A 23,128-nucleotide genomic window follows, 5' to 3' on the forward strand; every position below is an offset into this window, starting at 1 on the left:
AAATAAAAAACAACAACAAAATTCAAGTATATTCCTTTTTTCTTCTTATTCGATATACATTCTTTTTTAACAACAAAGTAAAAGAAGAAGAAGAAGAAGAAAAGAAGTGTGTAGAGTTACCTTACGACCTAGTTACTCGTCGGTGCTAGGAGGGTCGGCTCGTAGATCTGAACGGTGAGAAAGAGCGCCCGAGGGAGGAAAGCAACATACTTCGGAATGGGCCCGATCTAACGGGGGACGGCGGCGATCGAAGCCCAGGAAAGCCAAAGGGTCTTGACCATTTTCACAAAGATGGAGCCCCCTTCATAAAAAATGGTCCCATATATTAGACGAGGGGGTCGAGGGGGATCTCCGACTAAATTTTGGTAGCCAATGGCTGCCGGGATGGCGACGTAACGGCCAACGACAGCCAAACGGCCGGTGAGACGACTGATTTTTTTAGAGAAGCTAGAGCTTCTTTTTCTAAAACTAAAAAAATAAAGAAAATTATTAAAAAGAAAAAATGTTGTATTTATAGAAAACTTTATGGGGAAATTGCACTTATGTCCCCCTAAGTTATGCGTGTTTTTGCAAAATGGTCACCTGTAGGGATCAATTTTATAATTTACCAGTTTCTTATGCAAGTTATATATTTTTAGTTTAATTTTTCTTTAGTCCCCTAACTTTAATGTGTTTTTGTATATTAGTCACTTGTAGGGATTGCTTTTGTAATTTACCCACTTTTATGCATGTTATATATATTTTTGGATTATTTTTTGTTTAGTTCCTCATATTTATGTATGTTTTTTACATTTTGGTCATGCGTACTGACTGTTTAATTTTTTAAATGCTTATGGACTGATTTAGTAGTTTCTCATTTTTATTTCGAATGTATGTTTTAGGCTAAAAAAGGAATATTTAGGAAATAACCCCTATAGTCTCTGTATATTTGTATTTCGAACCAAAATCTGTCTTTTTATTTATTTTAATTTCGCCATGCAATTTTAGCTTATTTTAATTCAGTCCCCATGTTTTATTTATTTTTATTCTTTATAATTTTTGAAACCAATATTAAGCATGCTCATTTTAGTCACTTTTATACTTTATTTTATTTTTAATTTTGGCATGATGGTTTGTTTGTTTATGTTTTAGTCCCATTTTTATTTTATTTTAATTTTCGTATGTAGCTTGCATGTTAGTTCATTTTAGTCCTTAATAAATTGTGCATGATACCCTCATAAGCATCTCTTGACTCAAACCGAAATAAATTGACTAAGGTAATATTCGTTCATTTTAATATTATTGTAAAATGATTATCTTAACGTATAAGAAAGTTACTTTTGATCATTTTAAAACGAAAGTATATCTCATTTAGTTACACAAATTAAATCGAATTCATTTTAAATTTGGGGATTTAGAAAAAAATCATGTTCTTTTAATTACATTCATTAAGAAAAGATTGTTAGGCGAATCTAAGGTCTCGTCTTGAGATATTTAAATAATTGAACATCCTTATTCTCATTAAATATTGGTAAAATAATTAATTAAATATAATTGCTTGATAAATGCTTTTAATTTGCTTTAATTTTGCATGTGTTTTTCGATGGATTTTCAAAATAATAACACTCGAATCGATATTGAGAATAGTAATATCTTTTAATTTCGTTGGAGTAATTAATCACTTCTTTAAGGCATAAAAGGTCATTTATTCTCGATTGTAAATAATTCGATATTATCATTCTCTCTCGAATTAATATTGATTTTTAATATGGAATAGTGTATCTCTTCATTTCTATTGGAGCAATAAATGATTGCTTTAAGGTATGAGAGGTCATTTATTCTCAATTGGAAATCATTAGATATTATTGTTTTCACTCGAATCGATATTGAATTTTAAGATGAAATAGTAATATCTTTTCATTTCGATTGAAGTAATAAATGATTGTTTTAAGGTATGAAAGGTCATTTATTCTCGATTGGAAATAATTAGATATTATCGTTTTTCTCTCTTAAAATTATTCTGGGTGTTGTTATTTTGAATTAATAATGAACTTTAGAATGAAATTTTAATATTTCTTTATTTCGATCGGGGTAAGAATGGATTGCTTTAAGGTATGAGAGATTTATTCTTCTCGGTAGAAAATAATTAAATATTTGATCTTTCATCCAAAAATTCAAAAAATATTTTTTTAGGGGATCTTAAATTTAAATTAGTCTCGAACTCGTAAATTTTATTGCAAAGACAACTAATTAATCAACTAGGTACCGATTCAGAGTGATGTGCGGGTGCTAATCCTTCCCCACACGTAACCAACTCCGAACTCGAATTTTGGTAACGTATACCGCAAGTTTGTTGTTTTAATTAAAATTAATATTTTATTAAAATAGGAAATACATTTTTGGGAGCCCAATCACACCCTAATCAAAGATTGGTGGTGACTCTTCAAACAACATTTTATCATTAATCGATCACAAAAAATTTTATTTCGAAATGAAACCCCTTTCCCTTTTTCCCCTTTCAAAAAATATTGTTTCGACAGCTTGGCGACTCCACTGGGGACTTTTTAGATATTCAGGTCATTAGTCGACTAATTAATTGTGTTTGCAAATGAAAATTACAAGTTTGTTCTAATTTTATTTTTCTATCCCTTGTGTGGTTTGAATAGATTTTTGTTTGCAGTTTGATTAACCACTAAATAGTTGTATTCATTTGTTTGCTAATGTTTTCAGAGTAAATAATTGTTCAAGATTTTGAGACTTCTGTTTGGTGTTGTTTTGTTTTGTTTTCGCTTTTCCTCACACACTGCACTGCTACATTTGCATAACATGAGCTAAAACCCCACTTTATCCTATTTAAGTAGGAGTGAGAAACTACTCCCTCGCGTGGTTTTCACCTCCGTATGGGTTAATGACTCGCTATTGAGGCTTACGCCTTATGGTCTTCGTGATGGTTTTCACCTCTGTAAGGACATAAGGAGTTGGGTCTCCTCAAATTGAACTCGATCCGAAAGTTTGTGATGGGCTAGGATTAAGGGTTGGCATCCCAAAGGTGCACTGACAAGGACAATTCGAGAACATCTTACTTTAGAACCGAACCTAGCATATAGTGAACATAAAATTTAAATAGAGCCTTACCCAGACCTTAAAAGTCCCGTAAGGAGAGCACACAAGGAAGAGTCTTTTTGAGCATTTTAAATTTTGTAGTTTAATTTTAATTTTTGAATAAATGTACGCGAACTAGAGATCATGCGATTAGGTTCATTTTTTTTAAACAAGCACGCAAACTAGATGGAATGAGGTTAGGATTTATATGTTGAGGTAGAAAACATGTATCGTATAACTGTTATAAAAGAATGTCAGGGAAGAACCATGTTGGGTAGGATCTTTTCTTTTCATTAATATTTTTTTGCTTTTTTAGTTAAGTGGGACTAACAATTTCTTTTGTTGTATCTTATTTTTATATGTCTTATGTTTGCATTTGCATTTTCACATCATAACCAAACAAGGTGTTGATTCGTAAGTGATTGACTAAGTAAGGAGATTGTTCATAATGAAACAATAAATTATTAGCCATGTAGTCAAAACTAGGAGATCCAAGGATGTTCAAACGATCTATGAAGAAAGACATCCGGTGAATGAAGGAATTGGAGGCTGGTTGAAGACTTTCTTTAAAAGCACCAAAGCTAAGATGTTTCCTCAAGAGATAGTTGCAGTCAGATCAAGAACGAGAAGACCCTTCACAATGGCATGAAGACCACTTAACAAAATGGATATCTCACAATTCAACCACAAATAATTTAAGGACCTAAGGCGTTTCAAATGTGATAAAGTACCCCCAACAACTTTGGGTGCGATGCTAGATTCCATAAAGAGTACGGCTCAAGAAAATAAAGAAGTAAAGAATCATAATTTTATTTTGACTACCTGGTATCATGAAATCTTGTTGTCTAAATGTAGGTTGTTTTATGGTGGTCGTTTTTGGGAATTAACACCTTGTGTATTTGCATTTGCATTCTCATTTTGCATTAGCTTATTAATTAATTTATTTTGCTATTTGCTTCTATAATAATTCTTGTCATTTTTGTTATCTTATTTGTACTTGTTTATATGTTGATTTTTGTTTTGTTTGCATCGTATGTTCATGACATAATCAAGGCACTAATTTGTAAGTGGTCATCAGAGTAAAAGGTTTTCATGATGGACAAAGGGTTTCATGATCAAGTAAACTATAACACTGCTAGGGAATGACATCCTAAGGAAACTCTGAGAATAGTGGAGAGCTATGCACCTAAGGATCGTGTGTCCGATGAAGAGCAAGATGAGATAAGAGAGATAAGAGAGAAAATATCCAAGATGGATAGAATATATGTTTTGGTCAAAGGAAAAGAGATTTCTACAAAAGAAATGAAAGAGCTCGTTGAAAACGATCATGTGATGTCAAGTACACAAAGGACTACTTTAGAACAATCTAATCATAACCAATCTTAGAAATCATATACAATCACCATTCGTATCAACAAGTTGTCTAGAGACGCCAAGGAAATGGTGACAACTGTAGAAGTTCATAAATATGAAAGGAATCCATGCAATCAGAACTTGTGGGCATTTGAGAGTATACTTACAACGTCAGGAAAAATAAGCTTGAAGACTCTAGTTCAATCTAATACGAGAGGTGGCTCCATTTTGATTCTATCCCTATGTCGTATAAGGAGTTGTATGATAAGATTTTAGAAGATCGGGATGTGGCCCCGCATTATGTGAAACCTTGGCAACCTCCATATCCAAATTGGTATGACATCAATATTAGTTGCGAATATCATGCTGGAGCTCAAGCATATCCCATTGAGAATTGCATCACCTTCAAGCATTGGGACTAACATATTTTGGATCATGGAATCTTGGAGTTCGAGATGAAAGATCGACCTAGTTTGGTATCTAATTATCTTGTTAAGTTTGAGCCAAAAGTGTTCAAAGGTAAGGATACCAATGGGGACATCTAGGAGGAAGAAGATTTGCTAAAGTACGAAGCTTAAGTTTGTCATTTGAGGAATGAAAATGATAAACTAAATAGAGAGATGGAAGTCATGTGTGATGGTTTTCAAAGGATCAATAAAGCCTTTAAAAATGTTGGTATAGGAACTACCCAGAAGAGTGGATAACAGGGTCACTCAACTGAAAAATGACGTAGAACATTGGAGAAAGAATTACAAGACGCGTGAAGGTCGAGCCAAGAAATTCTCTTATGATTTACATATTGCAGATAAAAAGGCGCAATATAGCTGTTAATGATTTAGGAAGATATCAATCCGAAAATCAGATGTTGAATATGTCCATAGCCAACATGGAAGCTTTACATCAGTGCCACAATCGTGAGATTGATGTTGAGCTAAAATCCACTAGAGTCAGTAACAAGACATTGATGAGGATTATAGATGATTATAGAAATATTGCGCAATGATTTCATAACAACAAAGATTTTCTTATGAGGAAAAATGAACAACTTTGTTTACAGCTCTGAGAATTGACACGTAAGATGGAGGAAAATGACGACATCATGAAATAAGCTATTATCTAAGCTAACAACGTGGATCACATATTGACTGATTTAGCTGGCTTTGCAATAGAATTAAAGTAGATTGACAACTCAACACCTAAATATGAGTGGAAGTTAACTTGGATTTTGAGAGAGATAGAGAAGTTATGAGTTAAAGCTACCCCTTATATGTAAGTTTGTTTGACATACCAAAACCCTTGTGTTCAATGAAAATTATTTTAAGATGGTCACTCCGGAATGAAACTTCTTGCATACATACATTTGCATCACACATTTTGCATTCTCATTTATGTATTTTCGCATTCATATGTGCATTTTTGCATCTTTACATTCACATATATACGGCATAAATCACATAATATACATTTCATCTTAACGTGCATTAATCATGGATCCTGGTAGTAACTCGCGGAGAATCTTGTGACATAAATATTGAAGGTAAATTGAGGCCATTCTGTTCGTGCCTAAAGAAGATTTGAGAGATAGATATGAAATTTGAGGCATGCGACTAAGAATTATAGGGCGACGAAGAGCAAGTTACATAATATAATCATTTAGGGGCATGCTTTTTTTTAATGAGCAAGTGAGGCATTAGATTATAACAACCCTGAAGATCCAGTCGAACACCCATATTCCTGATGAGTAATAGGGCATCATAATTAGGAAGAAATCATTTCATCCATCGTGTGGCTTTATTCCATTTACAACATCTTGTTTGAACTTATTTTTTGTCCTTTCTCAAATTCTTTTGTATGGATATTTAAATGAACTCGTGTTGCTTTAAAAATAGTGAGCATTGAATCAAATTTGCAATCTTGCAGTTCTTCGAATATCAACTGAATTAAAAACTCTTTCAATGATTAGAGTTATAAATCTTTGATAAAATGACAAGGCTGAACCCTGATAAAACAAGAACCCTTGACCTTACCCCAGAAGATACACTTGAACACCATACCCTTCTCTTGCAAGGACCAATATAGCCTTCTCCACTCATAAGGAAATGATCAAGAGGCTTGGTATTCAGGTATACATAGGAGCAGAAAACATGGGGCATCTCTTGTGTATGACATTGCAAAATTGACTAGTCTACACTTTTGTTGAGGATGTTCAGTTATGATCCTAATTTTCACAAATGGAATGGTGGAGTGGATGAATTTAGTATAGGTCAGTTGTTTGGGAACTGAACTCTAAATAAGAGATTATCTGACCATCAAAGACACATAGACTATAATAGGTTATTCTCGATGAGATTAAGAAATTCTAAATCTGAATACTCAAAAGGTTAATAAATTAGTATTGTAGATTATACAATAAAGCTGAGTTATTCCACTAAGGTAATTGGTTATAGAGGAAACTCAAAAGCCATGGCTTTATGAATAGATTGCATTCAAACCATGACATTGCTTGGATACTCGGCAGTTCAGTGTTTGCTCCACTGCGATTGTCAAGTCATAAACTTTGTGATGAGATGAACCCTTCAACTAGCCCGATAAAAATGATTGTAATATGAATATACAATAAATATGAATTCATCTAGACAAACAACGGTAAATTAAATCAAACTTATCTAATAACGAGTTTCAGTAAAATGGAATAAGGGAGTTGAGGAATACTTGTTATAGTCGACCTCACAAAAACACTTAGTATTTTATATTTAGACTGATGTCTCTGTACTACCTCTGCTAAGGAAGTCTGTGAAGCTTGAACAAATGAAAGATTTTTAGAGAACTGAAATTGAAATGTTCTAGAAAGTCTAGTAATTGATTATGCTAGATGCGTCATTTTTTCCGCATCCAACTAAAATACCAAGCCAAGAAAGAGGGGCATGCTATAATGTTCACAAGGATCAAGAAAGAAATGAAATCTTCGATAACTGAAACCTTAGAAAATAGGAAAACCAACCTGAAGCCAACCCATCAATTTTGACACTTGTCAAAGAGCTACAATTTTGAAAATATTAAAAGAGTTGTTGATTCTTTTGATATTCTATGAACCAATGTTTATGATTTGCTTCGATTGTGAGCCTGAATTAATGAGTATTATTTTACAAAATTCTTTCGTTATTTGATTTCTAAAAAAATGGAGAAAATATTTTCAAATTGGACAATCTCAAATATGAAAGGTCCTTGAAGCGGGTGAGGCCTACTCTACCTCTATTGGAGAGAAAGAATAAGCAATGTCAGAATAATGAAGCATTTCACAATCTTGAAAGCAAATAGTCTGAGAGATCAGAATGACTGAAGGATATAACCTGCATCACTTCCTTGTGACATTGTCAGTAACTCATCGAGAAACAGATGATCGCCTTATTTGAAGGGGGCACATATCCCAGCGCATAGAAAAAATGCAAGGGTGAGATAAGTCAAGGATAAATTTTGGAACCCAAATAGGGATGGGTCATGAAAACACCCACTTTGGGGCATGACCACAAACCCATATCATGTTGATATAACAAGGTTCAAACTAAGAAAACTTTGAGAATGAGTCTCACAACTTGGAGTGTTAGGGGAAAACCATGAATTTGAGCAGAGCATACCTTGTAAAGAAAATCAGTCGAGCATTAACTAACGGTATAATATGGAAAAGCAACTCTGACAACACAATTGAGTCAAATACAGAAAGGGCATCAGTATCATATTTTTTAGAGAAGCAAGAATTCAAGAAATGAAACATTTCTTCTGAGACTTTAATGCATATGAGAGGTAAAGAAGATGCAAAGACATAAGATGATCAGATGGCTCTTCACAGTTGCAAGCTTCAAATTATAAGTTGCTACATCGATATCTGAGTAAACCCTAGAGAAGAGTGATCAAGTTGAAGAAAACCTAGTTCCCCACTTTGGAGTCAAAGGAAAATTGAATTATCATTTATGCATGCATGAAAACCTCATTTTCATAAAAGAAAATGCATTACATTGCATCCATATTTCACACATAAACGTATGGTTTTTACATATCTTTCAATGAAAAAAAAAAGAATGATGATATCAAAATTCCAACAAGTGGAAGCTAGAATTCAGACCTCAATTACAGGAAATCATGTTTAATGAGGCAAAACCTGAAGAATAAGGTGGGCCCAATCCATAGAGGAAGAATTAATTTGAAGTGGCACATATTTCCCGACCATTAAGTAGTTTTAGAAGTTAAAAAACTAAAAACCGATTTCCAAAGTTTCTTACTTGGTAAGTCCTTTGGGCCAGCAGTAAGTCTTTCGAGCATGATGCTTAAATTCTTCGGGTCATCTATAAGTCTTTCGAGCAAGATGACAAGTTCTTCGGGCCATCCATAAGACCTTTGGGCAGGATATTTTCCCATGTTTTTTGAAAAATGAGAAAAGTTTATCATTTAAATATGAAAATTGAAATTTTTGAAAAGTAAGAAAAGTTTCTTACCTAGTAAACTATTTCAAAAATTGGTAAGTCCTTCTGGCCATCAGTAAGTCTTTCGAGTATGATGCTTAAATCATTCAGGTCATCTGTAAGTCTTTCGAACAAGATGATAATTTTTTCGGGCCATCCATAAGACCTTCTAGCAAGATGTTTTAACGTGTCTTTTGAAAAATAAGAAAAGTTTCTCATTTAAATCTTAAAATTGAAATTTTTGTAAAGTAAGAAAAGTTTCTTACCTAGTAAACTATTTCCAAAATTGGTAAGTCATTTGGTCCATCAGTAAGTCTTTCGAGCATGATGCTAAAATATTTCAGGTCATCTGTAAGTATTTCGAGCAAGATGATAAGTCCTTCAGGCCATCCATAAGACCTTCGGGCAGAATGTTTTCACACGTTTTTTTTAAAAAAGAAAAAGTTTCTCATATTTAATCTGAAATTGAAATTTTGAAAATTAAGAAAATTTTCTTACATAGTAAATTATTTCTAAAATTGGTAAGTCCTTCAGGCTATCAGTAAGTCTTTCCAGCATGATGCTTAAATCCTTCGGGTCATCTGTAAGTTTTTTTAGTAAGATGAAAAGTCCTTTGAACTACCCATAAGACCTTCGAGCAGGATGTTTTCACATGTCTCTCGAAAAATGAGAAAACTTTATCGTTTAAATCTGAAAATTGAAAAGTAAGAAAAGTTTCTTACCTAGTAAACTATATACATGATTGGTAAGTTCTTTGTGCCATCATTAAGTCTTCAAACATGATGCTTAAATCTTTCGGGTCATCTGTATCTTTCGAGCAAGTGTTAAGTCTTTCGGTCATCTATAAGTTCTTCGAGAAGGATGTTTTCGCATGATTTTTCAAAAAATTAGAAAACAATTTCTAAAGCTTTTCATTTATATAAATCTTTTCTGAAAATGAAATTTTTGAAAAAAGTAACCAATTCAAAGTCCCAAAAAGCAAGAGGTTCAACTAACACTCAAGTTGAGGCAGATTCTCATATTTGGTGGTTGCAAGACAAGTGTCCACAAAAAAGATTGATTTTGAAAGATTATCTTGAAATCCCAAGACTTTCAAGTCTAATGTTTTCGAACCATCAAACATATACTAACAAGGGTTAATGTTTAATCTTCAGATTTGATGTTCCCTGAGTAACAACGGAATCAGTCCGCCTCTATTAAATATTCCCTCGAGAACAATGGAATGAATCAACGTCCCCAGATCTGATTTTCCCTCAAGAAGAAGTAGAACATATCCAACTCTTTCAAGATTCGATATTCCCTGAGTAACAATGGAATAAGTCTGCATCTATTCAATCTTCCTTGGAGAACAGTGGAATGAATCAACGTGCTCAGATCTGATTTTCCCTCAAGAAGAAGCCGAACATATCCCTCTCTTTCTAGATTTGATATTCCCTGAGTAACAATGGAACAAGTATGCCTCGATTCAATCTTCCCTGAAGAATAGTGGAATGAATAAATGTCCTCAGATTTGATTTTCCCTAAAAAAGAAGCGGAATAGATCCATCTCTTTCAAGAATTGATATTCTTTGAGTAATAGTAGAACAAGTATGCCTTGATTCAATCTTCCCTGAAGAACAGTGGAACAAGTCTTCCTTGATTTAATCTTCCATGAAGAACAGTGGAATAAATCAACGTCTTCATATTTGATTTTCCCTCAAGAAGAAGAGAAACATGTCCCTCTCTTTTAAGATTTGAAATTCCCTGAGTAACAGTGGAACAATTCTTCCTTGATTCAATCTTTACTGAAGAATAGTGGAATAAATTGACATCCCCATATCTGATTATCCCTCAAGAAAAAGTGAAACAAATCCCTCTCTTTCAAGATTTGATCTTCCCTGAGTAACAGTGGAACAAGTCTACCTCGATTCAATATTCCCTGAAAAAATTGGAATGAGTCAATGTTTCTCAATCTGATCTACCCTGAAGAAACATTGAAGCAGATCCCTCATCAGATTTCAGAGCACGGAGTCAACCGGACGAAAACTCAATGTCTCTTTGTCTTTGCCCTATTCTTGTTGACACAAGAATGAGCAAATAGGGGTAGCTGTCGACATCTATTTTCATCCTATTTTATTATTATTATTATTATTATTATTAATTATAGTTATTGCCCAATCAGGTCACCAATCGGGCCCATAACCCGTTACATCCAAAACCCAATGGAGGCTCGTATATGTGTGAGCCCAACAGGTTAGGGTTTTTGCCGCCACCCATATCCACCAGTCGTCTGCCATTATTGATGCCACCAACCAAGCCCCTACCATGTCAGAAACACAAGTCAGCAAGCAACTCCAACACACATACACGTAAACAACCATCGTTTCATTTTAGAGAAAATAGAAAAATCTATAACAAATTGGGGGTTATAAAACCCTGAATGAACTTTGTAAAAGGGGCTCCTCCCTTGGTTTTTTCGAAAGTAAATAAAAAAGCAACAACAAAATTACAGTATATTATTTTTGTATTCTCATTTGAAATACATTATTTTTTAACAACAAATTTAAAAAAACAAGAAGAGAAATGAGTAGAGTTACTTTTCGACCGAGTCACACGCCGATGTTAGGAGGGCTGGCTCACACATCCGAATGGTTAGGAGGAGCACCCGAGGGAGGAGAGCAACATACTTCAGAATGGGCCCAATCGAATGGCGGACAATGGCAATTGGAGCCCGAGAAAGCCGAAGGGTCTCATCAACTTTCGTGACGATGAAGCCCCCTTCACGAAAAACAGACCACAAATTTGAGACGAGGGGGTCGAGACGGATCTCCGGGAAAAATTTGGTTGCCAACGGCCACCAACAATGGCGACACAACAGCCGACGACCACTAAACAACCGGTGAGACGATCGACTTTTTAGAGAGAAGAGAGAGGTTCTCTCTCTAAAACTAAAAAAATGAAGAAAATTAAAAAAAAAAGAAAAAAATATTGTATTTATATAAACTTTTAGGGGAAATTGCACTTAGGTCCCCTAAGTTATGCATTTTTTGCAAAATGGTCACCTATAGGGACTAGTTTTATAATTTACATGTTTCTTACGTATGTTATATATTTTTGGTTTAATTTTTATTTAGTCCCTCTAACTTTAGCTTGTTTTTGCATATTAGTCCCATGTAGGGATTATTTTTGTAATTTACCATTTTTATGCATGATATATATTTTGTTAGGATTATTTTCTGTTTAGTCCCTCATGTTTATGTGTGTTTTTGCATTTTAATCATGTGTAGTGACTTTTTTTTAATGTTTATTGGCTGATTTAGTAGCGTCCCATTTTTTATTTCGAATGTATGTTTTAGACTAGGAAAAAAGGAATATTTAGGAAATATTCCATGTACTATCTTCATGTTTGTATTTGGAACCATAATCTATCTTTTTATTTATTTTAATTTGGCCATGCAATTTTATTTTATTTTAATTTAATCCCCATGTTTTATTTATTTTTATTCTTTGTAATTTTAGCACCCAATATTAAGCATGCTCATTTTAGTCAGTTTTATACTTTATTTTATTTTTAATTTTTACATGGTTTGTTTGTTTATGTTTTAGTCCCATTTTTATTTTATTTTAATTTTTGCGTGTAGCTTGCACGTTAGTTCATTTTAGTCCTTAATTAATTTTGCATGATACCCTCATAAGCATCTCTTGACTCAAACCGAAATAAATTGACTAAGGGTAATATTCGTTCATTTTAATATTATTGTAAAATGACTATTTTAACGTATAAGAAAGTTACTTTTGATAATTTTAAAACGAAGTATATCTCATTTAGTTACACAAATTAAATTGAAATCATTTAAAATTTGGGGATTGAGAAAAAATCTTGTTCTTTTAATTAAATTCATCAAGAAAAGACTGTTAGACGAATCGAAGGCTCGTCTCTAGATATTTAAATAATTAAACATCCTTATTCTCATTAAATATTGATACAATAATTAATTAATTATACTTGCTTGATAAATGCTTTTAATTTGCTTTATTTTTGCATGTGTTTTTCGATGGATTTTCGAAATAATAACACTCGAATCGATATTGAGAATAGTAATATCTTTTAATTTCGTTGGATTAATTAATCACTTCTCTAAGGCATAAAGGTCATTTATTCTCAATTGGAAATAATTTGATGTTATCATTCTCTCTCGAATTAATATTGATTTTTATATGGAATAGTGATATCTCTTCATTTCTATTGGAGCAATAAATGAATGCTTTAATATATGAGAGGTCATTCATTCTCAATTGGAAATCATTAGATATTATCGTTTTCACTCGAATCGATAATGAATTTTAAGACGAAATAGTAATATCTCTTCATTTCTATTGGAGTAATAAATGATTGTTTTAAGGTATGAAAGGTAATTTATTATCGATTGGAAATAATTAAATATTTTTGTTTTTCTCTTTTAAAATTATTTTGGGTGTTGTTATTTTGAACTAATAATGAGCTTGAGAATAAAATTTTAATATTTCTTTATTTCGATTGGGGTAAGAATGATTGCTTTAAGGTATGAGAGATCGATTCTTCTCGATAGGATATAAATAAATATTATCATTTTTCGTCCAAAAATTCAAAGAATATTATTTTTAGGGGATCTTAAATTAAATTAGATGCGAACTCGTAAATTTCATTGCAAATAAAACTAATTAATCGACTAGGTACCGATTTAGGGCGTTGTGGGGGTGCTAATCCTTTCCCACACATAACCGACTCCCGAACTCGAATTTTGGTAATGTAAACTTCAAGTTTGTTGTTTTAATTAAAATTAATATTTTATTAAAATGAGAAATATATTTGTAGGTGCCCAATCACACCCTAATCAAATATTGGTGGCAACTCCTCAAATAATGTTTTATCATTAACCGGTCACAAAAAAGTTATTTCAAAAAGAGACCCTATTTCACTTTTTTCCCTTTCGGAAAAACTGTTTCAAACGGGGTATATAAACAATTTGTAGCCTTATTTTTCTCATCCAATTTCATTTATTCTCTTTTATGATTGTTTTTCTCTTCGGAATCCTCTCTACCATAATTAGATACCTCTTCGACCGATCACTAGTCATTATTGATCGTTGCCGTCTGCCATTGTCGATGGTCACCGCGAAAAGAGGGGAAAGATCAGACATTTTTGGTCCACTGAAGCTGAATCTGTCGTTCGTTTTCCCAAACATCACATTGATCATCGTAGATCTAGAAAATGATCTTTAGATCACCGTACATTAAACATTTCTAATCTTCTCTTTTCATTGTTGGATGAACCTGATTCTATGGTATGTTGTCTGACCCTATTCATCGATAAATCCCCCCTTTTTGATCGTTTTTGCATGATTGGTTGTTATATTTTCCCTTTGTAGGTTGTGATCGTCAGTAAAAGATGCTACTGTTGATGTTCTCGCCAATGGTGGTCGCTCAAAAGGTTATAGAATCTGCTATTGCTACTGTGAGAGTCCATCATGACTCTATAATTGGGATTAGGAGGGTTTACAGGGGCGTGGCTGGGGCAGCGCAAACTGCGCGACCGCGCAGGGCCCCCAAAAAATAGGGCCCCAAAAAAGTATATATATAGTGGCATTTTTCCAATAAACGCCACTATAGATGGACCATTGCGATGTTTTTTTTTAAAAAATGCCACTATTATTGTGCAGGCCCCAAAAAATGCCCCAACAAAGTATATATATAGTGGCGTTTTCCCAATAAACACCACTATAGATGGACCTATTGCGACGTTTTCTCAAAAAAATGCCACTATTGTTGCCCCGAAATCGAATATACCTAAAAAATAGGGCCCCTTTATAAGAATTTGTACAGGGCCCCCGAAAACCTAGCCACAGCCCTGAGGGTTTCACAGAGGCTGAAGGTTTCATCGATGTTGGGTCCACGTTTAGGGCTAAGCAACAAAATCAAGAAAAATTAAAAACCGACATAATACTGAAATAGGTGTTTTTAAGAATTATAAAAATGACATAATAATTAACTTTCAAATATATATCTATAAGAGATATTTTAAAATAAAATTAAGAGTATCTTAATAGTGCTGATTTTTTTATTTTTCAAAATATATTAATATTATTATTATTAAATTTTATGTAATTGCTCATGGACTTAATTATTGTATCTGTTCTTATTCTTGTTTTTTCAATTTTCTGTTCTTTTTCTTTTAAAATTCACAATTTCTTTCATGGTAAGATATCATATATCTTATTATATATGTTAATATTAATAAATTTTCCGATGTAATTACTTTGTGTGATATTTTATTTCTAACCTTAGGTAAGCTTAAACAGAGTTTTCAGAAAGTTCTTAAGCTGAAACAGAAAATTAATTGAATGTTAAATCATTATTGAAGAGATTATACTTAGGTTTATATATATATATTTCATTGTACTAATGTCATTTGTGATTTCATTCATTTGCCTAAATAGTGTTTTCTCTATAAAGATCTATTGAGCAATATCATTAGCTAGTAAGTTACACATTAGTATCCATAATAAAAGTCTAAATTAACCTTAACAGCGAAAGGAAAAAAAAAGCATTTGAAATCAAATTTGAGATTTGATATTAATAAAATTAGAATAATATTTTTTATCAACATATATATTTAGTTGATAGTTTTAAAATTCATGTTAGAATTAAAATATTACATATTTATTTGTTACACTTTGAATCTTAATTATTTGATTAAAGTTTCATATATCATAATAATGGTAAGATATCATATATCTTATTATATATATATGTTAATATTAATAGCTCTTCTGATGAATTTACGTTGTGAGATATTTGTTTCTGTTGAAAACATTTTGATATTTCGATATAACAAATTAAGTTAAATGAATTTTAAGATTTTCCAAAAAGGTTTTCTAAGTATATTCGATATAATTACTTGAATATCAAAATATTACTCCAAATCTTTCAAATGTCATTTTTAATCCTTACTGAAGTGTAAAATTAAGTTTTAATCTTAAAATAATTTCAGAACGATTTTACAAAATATTTCTAACCATCTCAAAGCAAAAAATTCCAGATTGCTCAGAGGGAACCGATTCCCCCCTGAATGGTTTGGCTCCGAGAATTCCAGTATGCTCAGAGGGAACCGATTCCACCCCAGCGGGTACCGATTCCCCCCCTTGTGTAACGATCGAAATATTTGAATTTTACACTTAGGGAACCGATTCCCCTTAAGGGGTACTGATTCCCCCCACGCTCCAAACTGTTTTATTAATTGATTTCACACTAAAACGGCTATATTATCTTCATTAATGATCCCCAATGTTCAGAAGTGATTCAAGGTGTATTTAAGCAAGCTTAGAAGCCATTGATCAACAACAAGAAACATCAAGCAACTAGAATCAAGAGAGAATCAAAGAGAAAGCATCAAACCTCAAGTTTGAGCATTTCAAGCCTATTTTTCATTCAATATTCATTTTTCTTTCAAGAACACTTATTGTGCTCAATTGTATTCATTCTTGAGTGTTCTTTTCTTTATTCTAGAATTGTGCAAACAATCTACCTTGTGAGGATTTCCTTGTAAGTTTGCAAATTTGTATTGTTCTCTTTGGGAGAGAGTGTTCTCAAGAATTTGGGGTATAATTCTTGAGGGTTTCTAAGGTTACTCTTTGTCCTCAAAAGAAAGACAAATTAGGGAATTTGTGGAAAATCCTTAGTGTGGATAGCTAAGGTAGTGGACGTAGACTTTGGTTGGGAAAGTCGAACCACTGTAAATCGCTGTGCAATTTCTTTCAATTTTCTGCAAAAGCTTCCACCAAAATTTTTATTTCCAATTCACCCCCTCTTAGCCAATTTTGTCAATCGATTAACTCAACAATTGGGTAACAGAGCCTAACTCATTTGAAGGTTTAATCGCCTCTTGAGTCGATTCGGGAAGAGTTACATCGATAATCAAAGTCATCAATGGCCTCTACTTCAAACTTCGACTCCGGTCTCGATTCGATGCCCGTCAACAAGCCTCATTTCTTCAATGGGGCTAATTATGCCTATTGGAAAAATAGGATGATGTACTTCATTCAAGCAAGTGACATGGGAGCATGGAATGTCGTAGAAGAAGGATACTTTAAGCCTCTCACTCATCCAATATTATAGAGTGAAGGAGAGACAAAAATGTTCCAGCTCAACTCCAAAGCCATCCATATCATATTTTGTGCTCTTGGACCAGATGAATACGGAAGAGTTTCATCTTGTACAACCGCAAAAGAAATATGGGACAAACTTCAAGTCACTCATGAAGGTACCGATGAGGTAAAGAAATCTAAAATTAGTATTCTAACGCATAGCTATGAAAATTTCAAGATGAAACCAAATGAATATATCAAAGCTATGACGGATAGATTCTCAACGATTGTCAATGCTCTCAAATCATATGGAGAGATCATTTCAAATGAAAAGCTTGTGAGGAAGTTAGTCTACTCCTTCCCAAAATCGTGGCAATCAAAGAAGACGGTAATCATCGAGTCTAAGGATCTAACATCCTTAACTCTTGAAGAACTAATCGGTTCACTCCTCACTCAGGAAATGATGCTTGAAGATGAGGTGGACCTTGATAAGATTGAAGAGACACCAAAGGAGAAGGAGAAGAAGAAAAACATTGGAGTTGCTCTCAAATCCACAAAAAATGAGAGTGATTCGGATGAAGATAACGATGACGAGGAAATGGCATTGTTTGCCAAACGGTTTAGAAAAATGATGAAACCTTACCGAGGAAGAAAATTCAAACGAAATGAAGGCCTCAAAAATGAACCAAAAGAGAAGGACCCGGTCATTTGCTATGAATGCAAAAAGCCAGGGCATGTCAAATATGATTGCCCACAACTGAAGAGAAAGGGTCAATCAAAAAATAAGCACAAGGCTCATATGGCTACATGGAGCGATGAAGAAGGTTCTGATGAAGAGGAACAAGAAGTAGCAAACTAGTGCTTGATGGCATTTGGGGAAGATTCTAAGGTAACCTCTAACTCATCTGATTTTGATGATTTATCCTATGATGAGTTATTAGAGGAATATAATGGGTTGGCTACGGATTATGAGAAATTGTTTTTAAAATATAAAAATGATGTTTCAAAATTTAAAAATGAAAATAAACTCATATCCAAAACCAACAACGATCTTGAAAGTAAAATCAAAGATTTGCAAATCAAACTAGAAGAGTTTGAAAAGAAAATTTTGGATTTGCAAAATTTACTTTCAAAGGTCAATGATGATCATCAAAAGAAAATTGATGATCTTAAAACTTCTTTTGATAAAGTTGGAACAAAACGTTTTGAAAATGGAGAAAATTCAAAATCCAACTTTGTTAGAAAAAGTTTTAAAAACTACAATTATAGAGGTCCCCAAAGAACCTCTAATGGAAAATCGTTAGAAGTATATGGGTTCCTAAAGAGCTCATTACTACTAAAGATAAGGATATTCTACAAAAATGGATACCTAAGGGGACTAGGACTTTGTAAACTAATGAATATGGACCCAAAAGAATTTGGGTACCAAAAATTAGAAATTAATCTATGTTTGTAGGAAAAGGAGCATTGCTACAAGGCACGGGAAACAAATCCAAATTCATGGTACCTTGATAGTGGATGCTCAAGACACATGACTGGAGACAAAAACCGTTTCATTGAGCTTAATGCCAAAAATGGAGGAGAAGTGACTTTTGGTGATGATTCAAAAGGTCACATTGAAGGTATTGGTACTATTAGTAATACCTCTTTCATACAAATTAAGAATGTTTTATATGTGAATGGATTATTGCATAATCTATTGAGTATTAGTCAATTTTGTGATAAGGGATTCAATGTCATGTTTGATATTAATAGTTGTAAAGTAATTGATATTGCATCTAATCGAATTATGCTTATTGGTCATAGAATAGGAAAAATATACATGGTGCATTTAGATTCTATTGATATGACTAATTTGTGCCTAGTTGCTAAGGATGAACATGATAGTTGGTTATGGCATAGGAGACTAGGACATGCTAGTATGAGTGTTTTGCAACGGCTAACTCAAGGTAATTTAGTTCGAGGGTTGCCTACGCTTAAATTTGATAATGATAAAATCTGTGATGCTTGTGCTAAAGGAAAACAAAAGCGAGTTACTTTTAAATCCATTAATGATGTATCAACTAGTAGAGTATTACAATTGATCCATATAGATCTTTTTGGGCCAACTAGGACTACTAGCTTGGGTGGAAAACAATATGCATTTGTCTTGGTAGATGACTATTCTAGATATACTTGGGTTCTATTCTTAAGTACTAAAGACGAAGCATTGGAAAAATTCATCATGTTTTCAAAAGTAATCCAAAACGATAAAGGTTACTCTATAACTTGTGTTAGGAGTGATCATGGCACTGAGTTTGAAAATCTTGGATTTACTGAGTTTTGTAATTCTATTGGTATTAGTCACAATTTTTCAGCACCTAGAACCCCTCAACAAAATGGAGTTATTGATAGGAAAAATTGAATTTTAGAAGAAATGGCTAGAACAATGCTTTGTGAAAATAATTTGCCAAACTATTTTTGGGTCGAAGCCACAAATACCGCTTGTTATGTTGTAAATCGAGTAATGATTAGGCCTATTTTAAAGAAAACTCCATATGAAATTTTCAAAAATAAAAAGCCTAACATTAGCTATTTTCATCCTTTTGGATGTAAATGTTTTGTTTTAAACAACGGTAAAGAAAACCTTGGCAAATTTGATGCTAAAAGTGATGAAGGAATTTTTCTGGGTTATTCCTTAAATTCTAAAGCTTATCGAGTATTTAATAAAAGAACTTTAGTTGTATAAGAGTCTATACATGTTGTTTTCGATGATAATCCCCTTTCGAGGAAGGATTCTTGTGTGAATGATGATGTAGGTATTATAAATACAAATGATGTTAGACATGACGTTGAAGAATCATCATCAAAGGAAGAAACAAAAGATGAGGTAACTCATGATCCTCTTGAGAATCCAACCTTTGAAGAAAGGGAAATATCTTATCTAAGAGAGTACAACTATGTCAAGGATGGTGAGATTATAGGTGTTCCATCCAAAGGGGTAACAACTCGATCTTCTCTTAGAAATATTTGTAATTATGTTGCATTTATTTCATACGTAGAGCCTAAGAATATTAAATAAACATTAAAAGATGAACATTGGATTATGGCTATGCAAGAAGAATTAAATCAATTTGAGAGAAGTAAAGTATGGACATTAGTTGAAAGGCCTAGTAATAAATCTACTGTAGGTACTAGATGGGTATTTAGGAATAAGCTTGATGAGAGTGGAAATATAGTGAGAAACAAGGCTAGACTTGTTGCTCAAGGGTATACTCAAGAAGAGGGCATAGACTATGATGAAACATACGCTCCCGTAGCTAGGATGGAAGCAATTAGAATGTTATTAGCATTTGCATGTTTTCATGAATTTAAATTATATCAAATGGATGTTAAAAGTGCATTTTAAATGGTTTTATAAAGGAAGAAGTGTATGTGGAACAACCTCCAGGTTTTGAAGATTCAAAATTTCCGGATCATGTTCTTAAATTGACAAAAGCGCTTTATGGTTTAAAACAAGCTCCTAGAGCTTGGTATGAAAGATTGTCAAATTTTTTAATTGAAAAAGGTTTTTCAAAAGGGAAGATTGACACTACATTGTTTTTAAAGCACAAAGGTAAAGATTTATTAGTAGTTCAAATTTATGTTGATGATATAATATTTGGTTCTACTAATGATGTTCTTTGCCAAGAATTTTCTAAACTAATGCAAAGTGAATTCGAAATGAGCATGATGGGGGAGCTCTCATTTTTCTTGGGACTCCAAATCAAGCAAAGAAAAGATGGCATCTTCATCAATCAAGCTAAATACGTCAAAGACATGCTTAAGAAGTTTGGACTGGAAAATGGAAAACCTCATGACACTCCAATGAGCTCTTCAACAAAGTTTGACTTAGATGAAGGAGGTAAATGTGTAGATGTTAAATTATATAGGTCAATGATTGGATCTCTACTTTATCTAACTGCAGGTAAACCGGACATTATGTTTAGTGTTTGCTTATGTGCTAGATTTCAATCATGCCCTAAGGAATCACATTTACTAGCTGTTAAGAGAATCGTTAGATACCTTAAGGACACTCCTAGTTTAGGACTTTGGTATCCTAGAGACTCTAGCTTTAGCTTGCATGTTTTTTCTGATGCAGATTATGGAGGATGCAAATTAGATAGGAAAAGCACATCCGGTACTTGCCAATTCCTTGGAAATATGCTGATTTATTGGTTTTCAAAGAAACAAAATTGTGTTGCATTATCTACTATTGAAGCCGAATACATTTCAGCTGGTAGTTGTTGCGCACAAGTTTTATGGATGAAACAGAAACTTTTTGATTATGGAATTGAAGTTGGTACCATTCCTATCAAGTGTGACAATACTAGTGCTATTTGTCTCACTAAAAATCCCATCCAACACTCTAGAACTAAGCACATTGAAATAAGACATCACTTCATTAGAGACCATGTCACTAAGGAAGATGTAGTTCTAGAATTTGTTGATACTTTGCACCAATTAGCGGATATCTTTACAAAACCTTTAGACAAGGAAAGATTTTGGAAACTTAGGAGAGAATTAGGTTTGACCAACCTATCTTCACTTAGTGTTTAAAATAATTTTAGCACTTTTAAGAGTAAATGAAAAATGCTAATTTTTTATTGCATTCATTGCTATTAGTTAGGGGGAGTTTATGATTCTTGATGAAAAATTAATTTTATGTTCAAATATCGTTTAAAGATTAATTTGATTGTTTGAACATGATTAATTTTCAATATATGAGTTGCCAATACCACTAGAGAAAATTAATTTAGCATTTTGTGTGTTTAAAATCCGATTTTAGCATTTTGGTGCAGAGGGAATCGATACCCCCATGAGGGAACCGATTCCCCCTTTGAAGGGGAATCGATACCCCCTGGGGTTCTGGATTTTAACACGGGTAGAACCCTTAAAACCTTAAACCCTCTTCTTCTCTCATTCACGCTGTTTCTCCTCTTATACTATCTTCCTATCTCTATTTTTCCTCAAATCAACGATTTTAATCGGAATTCACTTCAAACATCATCTTCTAAACCTACTAGCATCATTAAAATCGTGCAAACAACATTAAAATCATGCAAACAACACCAAATCCACTCAATCTCATCTTTCAAGGTAAAATTTTCTAAACTCTCTATTTCGTTGATTTTGAACATAGGACTAGTTTTAATTAGTTCTAGGTAGAAATAGTGATCGGGCATTGATTGTTTAGTGATTAGAAACTAGATATTACAACTAATTTCATCAAAACCATAAGAATTTTCCAAAATATTTGAAATTTTCGAAATAAAAAAAATTGTTTTTCAAATTATTGTGTTTTGATTGAATTATGTTGTTGTTATGAAAACTATACATATATTGTTTTTCAAAATCTTATTTTTCAATAGTTTTCAAAAACTTTGCCCATTAGGATTGAATTAGAGAACCTTGAAATATTGAGGACTCAATTGAGTTTTAGGATTGATTGAATTGCATACATGTGTTTTTTAAATTATAGGTTATCCATTCTATTCCGATTTCCTAAACCATGTCCAATCCTAAACGTGCTAGGTCATCATCTAGTCGCTCACACCGTCAACCAAATCCACCTCCAAATCCTCCTCCTATTCCTGAAATTCTAATTCCTAATCCTAATCCAGTTGATCCCAATATAACGATCCAAAACTTGTGCTTCAATCATCCTGGTCCTAGAAATCATCGTTTTTGGTATTATCAATATTTCGACTCTTATAAAATTAGAGAAAAACGTATCCCTTCTCGTCAAGCTATGTTAGATATTAATTTTAAATATCGTCCTCTTTTACAAGAGTGGAAATTTGATAAACTCTTTGAGCTTGAACCCATTATCTATCATTAACTTGTTCGTATCTTCTATTCTAATGCAGTTTGTGTTAAAAACCGAACTGAAACCGAAACCATAGGAGTTCGTTCCTACCTTCTAGGACAATTCTTATATATTGACTCGACTTACATAGCCAATGCATTCGGATTAGATAAGGATGGTATTTCAAATGAAAAAGAAATATTAGGATCTCGTTATAAAAGAAGGGATAATGCAAGTGTCTTAGACCTTCATGAGCGTTTTCTTCATCTAATGATTTCTTGGTGGTTTCGACCATCCGGAGGTCGTTA

The sequence above is a fragment of the Hibiscus syriacus genome, unplaced genomic scaffold (genome assembly GCF_006381635.1).
Source record: "Hibiscus syriacus cultivar Baekdansim isolate YM2019G1 unplaced genomic scaffold, ASM638163v2 tig00004013_pilon, whole genome shotgun sequence".
NCBI classification, from domain to species: domain Eukaryota; kingdom Viridiplantae; phylum Streptophyta; class Magnoliopsida; order Malvales; family Malvaceae; genus Hibiscus; species Hibiscus syriacus.